Genomic DNA, 5,920 nt, shown 5'->3' with positions numbered 1-5,920 from the left:
AGGGACAGACTGGATGCAGAAATACAGTTTTTGTCCTGCATTACAGAAATATTCTGTTGTCCACCATATATATATACACACACACACACATATATATATATATATATATATATATATATATATATATATATATATATATACATATATATATATATATATATATATATATATATATATATATATATATATATATATATATATATATATATACTGGATTGATTTTAATAACTTGACACCTTTTAACTCTGTCTAGTTAATACAAATAGTTTGTTTTTCGAGTACGGAGCTCGGAGTAGAATGACTGGCCCTGTGAGGTGCCTTTTTTTTTAGAGGTTTTCCAGGCAACTTGGAGGAAAACTCTGGAGGGGTTGCATATCTCATCTGGCCTGGGAACACCTGGGGATCACCCAGGTGTTCCCCAGGCCAAATGAGATATGTAACCCCTCCAGAGTTCTGGAAAATGTAGATGCAGAGGTGAATGTTTGGAGTGACCTCCTTAAGCTGCTGCCACCTCGGATAAGCAGAAGATGGATGGATTTTGGCTGTTGAGGGCCATAAACTCACGGCTGCATCTGATAAGGTCTTTCTGAACCTAAATAAATGCTCAACATCTAAATGGAGGATCTAAATGGGCTCCATCTATTATTCATACCATGAATCACACCTGTATTTGCCACGTCGGCTGCTGTATTGAAATGTCAAGATGCTCCAGTCGTCAGGTCGGAGCTTTGTTCTGAGCACAATACCCCATAATGTACTGTAGAATATCATGAACCAGTATTTTTCCTCGGCTCTTCAGTATTTCCTCCTTAATGTCGTCGTCCTGCCAGCCCTAATCTGTCGTGTTTTCCACCGAACGAGGCCCTATTATGTACATAATGCTTCTGAAATCAGACGCTGACCAGCAGAAGTGACCCCAGCGAATTCATAAGCCTTTAATGAGCTCCTATGGAAACTCTGCGCCTGTGAAACGAGGCAGAATTATGGAGGATTAACCGCAAAGTAACCCAACTCACATCCACCGTCGCAGCATCTGTCCGCTCGCCTCCTTTTGTCCTCCTTTAATTTCCTCTCCCTGCCTGCGTAATGACAAATTTATAAACCCATCGTTTCTCCAGTCTTCTCCTCCCCACCTGGGCTTCCATCCTCTCCACGTCACTTTCTCCTCCCCTCCATTCTTCTCCACTCATAATGTCTTTGATAAAGCCTGTCAGATTAATTAATGTGATTAACTGTGCGTGTCCTCGCTGATAACAGACCTTCAAGATTCAACCAGAGGACATCAGTGTGGCTGTCTAGAAGGCCGGACGATGACTGACTGACTGGAAAAGGGGATGAAATGGAGAACTGGCTGAGTGTCCGACTTTTTTTTTTTTTTTTTTTGCTCTTTGACCTGGTTTTTGACTAACATTGTGCATGTAATGAGTCGTTCATTACACAAAGCATCCGTGGGGTTCTCTGGTGTACTTTTCAGCTGTACTTTTTGGTGAAATTTGTGTTCGTAAGGTTTGAAGTCATCTTCTGCTCTTTGTGGTTGTTTTATGTGTTTTTGGGGTCATTTCGTGTCTCTCTGTTATCATTTTGGGTTGTGTCTCTTTATGGGTGTTTTGTGTCTCTTTGTGGTTGTTTTGTGTCATATTGTGGTCATTTTGTGTCTCTTGTGGTTGTTTTGTGTCTCTGTGATCGTTTTGTTTCCCTTTGTGGTTGTTTTGTGTCTCTTTGTCTTTTTTGTCCTTTTTTGTCTCTTTGTGGTTGTTTTGTGTCACATTGTGGCCATTTTGTGTCTCTCTGTGATCATTTTGTGTCCCAGTATGGGTGTTTTTGTCTCTGGCCATTTTGTGTCTCTTTGCAGCAGTTTTGTGTGTCTCTGTGATCATTTTGTGTCTCTTTATGGTCACTTTGTGTCTCTTTATGGGTGTTTTGTGTCTCTTTGTGGTTGTTTTGTGTCTCTGTCGTTTTGTGTCTCTGTAGTTGTTTTTTGTCTCTTTGTGGGTATTTTGTGTCTCTTTGTGGTCGTTTTGTGTCCCGGCACGTTGTTTTCTGTATTTAAATATCAAGATGCTCTCGTAGTCCATGGGGTTCTCCAGTGTACATCCCAGCTGTATTTTTGGGTGAAATTTGCATTCACGAAGTTTAAAATCATCATCTGCTCACTTCTTACATAAATTCTGGAGCTAAAAATGTAATTTTTAAGAAGCAAACTGTGTGAGCAAACTGTGCGTTTTCTCACTTTTCCTGGAAATAACAGTAGAAACATTTAGAAATGCTTAATATTTGATTGAATCTGTAACCCAGTGTTGAAAACGGGAATAAAACTATAAATACTCATGCTTTGAAAAAAAAATTAAAACATTAAAATAGAAGTTCAGTAAAGATGCTGATAAATAGTTAGAAACACAAGAAATAAATACGCATATTTAGATTAACTTAGGGATTTTTGCTTGACAACTTAAACAGCCAATGGCCGTATAACCCAATGTCAATATCAGCCAATCAGGTAGGGGTCACCTCCCGTCCTGCTCTCGAGCTGCGCGTACCCTGTACGTGATCCTCAGACACGCTCGAGCCGCGGACAGAAAGAGATGGTTGATCTATGGTGGAAAAGCTAACGCGACAGTAGCAGCGTTTTGTGGAGAAATTCGGAGATTTGGTGAGCAGAAAACCACTAAAACTTGTGTAAGCATTGAAATATATAAATATAATGACAACTCGTTTGTTAAATTTAAAGATATTGAGAGATTGAAGGCTGTGAACCCTCGTGAGCTGGAATTCCCCTTGCTGCGCGTGGTGCTTAGCATGGTAAGTCCCATTGAGTGTGTGTGTGGGCTAACTTAGCATGCTAATCGCCGCTAGCTTAAATGCTAACCTCCGATTGGAAATTCTACTAGCTTTTCTTCAAAGAAAATGCATATTTTGAGGCCACACGCCTAACAATGGGTTTATTTTACCAGATAACAAATGTTACTTGAAGGTTCCTGTGAAAACTATGTTGTAAAGTTGTGAAATGTGCTGTATTTTGTGTTTGTTAGCACTCGTTTTTATTTTCTATGGTGCTAATCTGTGTCAGCACACTGTAGCGAATCTGTGTTAATGTCAAGTGCATTTACCTGCACTTTGCCTAAATTTTGATATATTCGGGTACATTTACAAGCCAATTGTATTTCTAATCCACTTCTAAAGCAGTTTTGGATTAATTTATAGGTGTAGTCACCCTATACTTTTGAGCAGATAATCTAATTACTTAATTACTAAATGTAAATTATTTTAATTTCATTTACTGGTAATCTGGTAATGTAGAAGGTTGATGTTGAATTATAAATTGTTGTACAACGTGGAAAAAGAATGTAGAAACTATTGTAAAGCCTTTACAAACAGGGTAACAAGCTATAGACACTGCAGGTCATAGTTTAAGTTGCTTTATTCTGACCTGTTCCTCAGGTCGGGGTTTTTTTTTGGATCGGATTTGGAAATCTTGAGAAGAACCAAGGATCAACTTCCAGCACTTGATGGTGAGCGTCAGACCAAAGAGTCGAACAAACCTGTAGCTTGTAACCCAACTGGTTAAAAACATAACCGTGAACACAGAACTCTGAAAAATTGACACTGAAAGACTTAAAAAAAAAAAAACACTAAAGACAAAAAGGACTGTTTTTTTTTTCATTTTATTTATCTTTTATTCTATTTTTGAAAGCGCTATTTTTTTGTGTACAAACCCCTTCACAATTTAAACTTTGCAATTAAATGCAAATTGTCTTTTAATACTGTGTCATCTCCCTTGTTTTCGCACACCTTGGGCTCCTGTGAATTTAGAGTCTTCTGATCTGGCCTTTCCTCCTTTCTACTGTAGTACTTTGATTAAAGGTAACTATGCGGCCATACCTAGTACAAAGACAGTACAGAAGCACTTTAAGTGTTACAAATCCATTCCATCAGAAAGTTTACAGTCAAGATGAGCTTTTTGTTTTAAGTTGAAGTTAAAGTTGACAATAAAAGGTAGGTTTAGAAATTAGCACCAAATGGAGTGAAATATATTGATGGCAGATGAATATTCAGTTTTAAGTGGGAGCAAATGCACCACAGAGATGGGCTCTAAAAACATATAAGGAGCTAAAAAGGCCAATTTTAGGTAAATGTTTATGTAATGGTTAATCCACCAGTATGTGCAGCTCTTTTATCAAAATGTCATCTTTAATGCTAAAATACAAAAAAATTCAATTTACTGTTGAACAAAAAAGCAGGAAAAATAGTAAAGCACGTTATTGTTTTTTGATTGAGAGGCCAAATTGTAGTTATTTGCTTGCATTCCTGAACAGAAACCTTAGTTTTAGTGGCTGTATGTTATTCTAGTTAGTCTCATAAAGTTGTGAGAATGGGCCTTTAGTCGTCTCCTTGTGCAGCCATACTCTGCTCCCAGTGCTCCTGCAACATTTATTTGAAGTCTGCTTCTAAAAATTTCTCAAGCACCATTTGTAATGAGTTGAATGTGTGAAAAACTGTATGAAAATGGCAACGCTGCAACTTGAATTTCATGTTACAACCTCCCGAGGAAGAAGCCACACTGAGTCAAATGTGGTGCAGGACAGAGGAAAAGCGATGGTTGTGTTGTTGTGGCTGAAAACAAATGCATGTTCTCACCTCATGATGTTACAACAGAACTCTGCTTTAACCGTCCAGCTCTGAGGGATTCATTCACGATGCACAAAAACATGAATGTTGAAGAAAACAGTGAGCATCTCCTGGTGGTTAAACTGTTGTTTCTTCCCCTGATGGTAGCTGCAGACCCTCCTCTGGTCACCATGACGATCCTCCACATGAAGGTTAAACCATCCAGCTGCTGATGGACAGAATCTGATGTTCTCTGCTTCGGTTTGACCTCCATGAAAGCTACAGAAGAGTCCAGATGAGAAAAACATCATTACCTGGTCTCCTGTTCAACCATCCAGCTCTGCCCTGGGCGACGTAAAGCTTCCTACTGGTCCACTTAAACGGCTCTAACCTGCCATCAGGTAACAGCAGGCTGCAGATTTAGCAGCTGTTCGGTGCATTAAGGGGAAGAATCTGCTGTGAGTCTCCTGCACACATAACCAGAGGCTGGAAATGTCAAGTTAAAATCCAGCTCTCATGTTCTACCTGACAGGTGAGTGTGTGGGCAGCAGGTAGAGGAGATGGCTGGCAGACAGAGCAGCTCTTATGTTCAGTGAGTGAATCTAAACTGACTGCTGCATGGAAATCTGCAATAATAAACCAACAAGTTGAGCTGGCAGTCGCCCCTGAACATGAATACAGCAACCTTTACATGAACAGGTAGCGTTGCTATTGACAGGTAAATCACTTTCACAACAGAGATCAGTGGAGCAGTCAACAAGGTTTCACAGCTGGATTTGTGCATTAATGTTGGTTTTACCATAAAGACGTCCTCAAACAAGGTGGATTCAGTTCATTTTAAGCCATAGATCTTCTATTTAATGCAGGTGGAACCAATCTGGCATCATTAATTAGGGAAAATACAGCTGTTTTAACACAAGGTAGAATGGAAATGTGTCACATGATGCTAAGAAATGCATTGAATTTATGTAAAGTCTTAATGCAAAATTTTGGAGCATATAAGTAGCACAGTTTGTACAAAGTGAGACAAAAACATTTTGTCCCTAAAATCATTGAAAATAACTCTGATAAATGATATTAGTCTCGATACTGATCATAGTATTTTTTGATTATCATGGTGGCCACATTCGAGCAGCTCTAATATCCATCCATTCATCAGTATAAACATTTGGTGCAATAAAAAAGGAAAAAAGAATAAAGAAGACTTTGTAAAGACTGAAGCCAGACCTGCAGTGTTTGTATCATCGCAGGCTGCTCTCTCATGGCTCCTCTAATTAAGCTTTTCCTTTCACGTAGGGTTTCTGTTGCACCGGTA

General features: G+C 39.0%; 1 long non-coding RNA gene across 1 annotated transcript; it reads left to right on the top strand.

The window, feature by feature from the left end:
- Positions 1–2,559: 2,559 nt before the first annotated feature.
- Positions 2,560–5,591, top strand: LOC111588982 (uncharacterized). The gene is made up of 4 exons (XR_004846562.2): positions 2,560–2,650; positions 2,729–2,799; positions 3,439–3,509; positions 4,774–5,591. It is a non-coding gene; the product is annotated as an uncharacterized LOC111588982 (long non-coding RNA).
- The last annotated feature ends 329 nt before the right edge of the window (positions 5,592–5,920 follow it).

Source organism: Amphiprion ocellaris, chromosome 16, assembly GCF_022539595.1.
Source record: "Amphiprion ocellaris isolate individual 3 ecotype Okinawa chromosome 16, ASM2253959v1, whole genome shotgun sequence".
Lineage (NCBI taxonomy): Eukaryota > Metazoa > Chordata > Actinopteri > Pomacentridae > Amphiprion > Amphiprion ocellaris.
This window is presented reverse-complemented; position numbering and strand designations above follow the sequence as displayed.